The 219-nt window shown below is 67.1% G+C and overlaps 1 protein-coding gene across 1 annotated transcript in view; it reads left to right on the top strand.

The window, feature by feature from the left end:
* Positions 1-219, top strand: part of NDUFA4L2 (NADH dehydrogenase (ubiquinone) 1 alpha subcomplex, 4-like 2) — a 6,602-nt gene that overhangs the window by 3,544 nt on the left and 2,839 nt on the right. The gene's annotated exons all lie outside the window — the stretch shown is intronic.

The following is a 219-nucleotide window of genomic DNA, read 5'->3' as shown; positions in this document are numbered from 1 at the left end:
GGGGGGGGCAGGGGTTGCTGAGTGCCCCTCCGTGCTGCACTGTCACCATGTCCCCGAGACCTGCTCTGGACCCAGCTGCTTGGCCACCAACCTGATGCCTGGCTCCAGCACGTCCCAGTCCATCCCCGCTGTAGGCGCAAGGGAAGGTGGACTGAGCCGTCCTCATCTTGTGCTTTGTCAGGAGATGGCGTGGAAGGCGTGCAGGGCCGGGGGGGGGGG

Source organism: Haliaeetus leucocephalus, unplaced genomic scaffold (genome assembly GCF_000737465.1).
Source record: "Haliaeetus leucocephalus isolate CR32 unplaced genomic scaffold, Haliaeetus_leucocephalus-4.0 Scaffold186, whole genome shotgun sequence".
Lineage (NCBI taxonomy): Eukaryota > Metazoa > Chordata > Aves > Accipitriformes > Accipitridae > Haliaeetus > Haliaeetus leucocephalus.
This window is presented reverse-complemented; position numbering and strand designations above follow the sequence as displayed.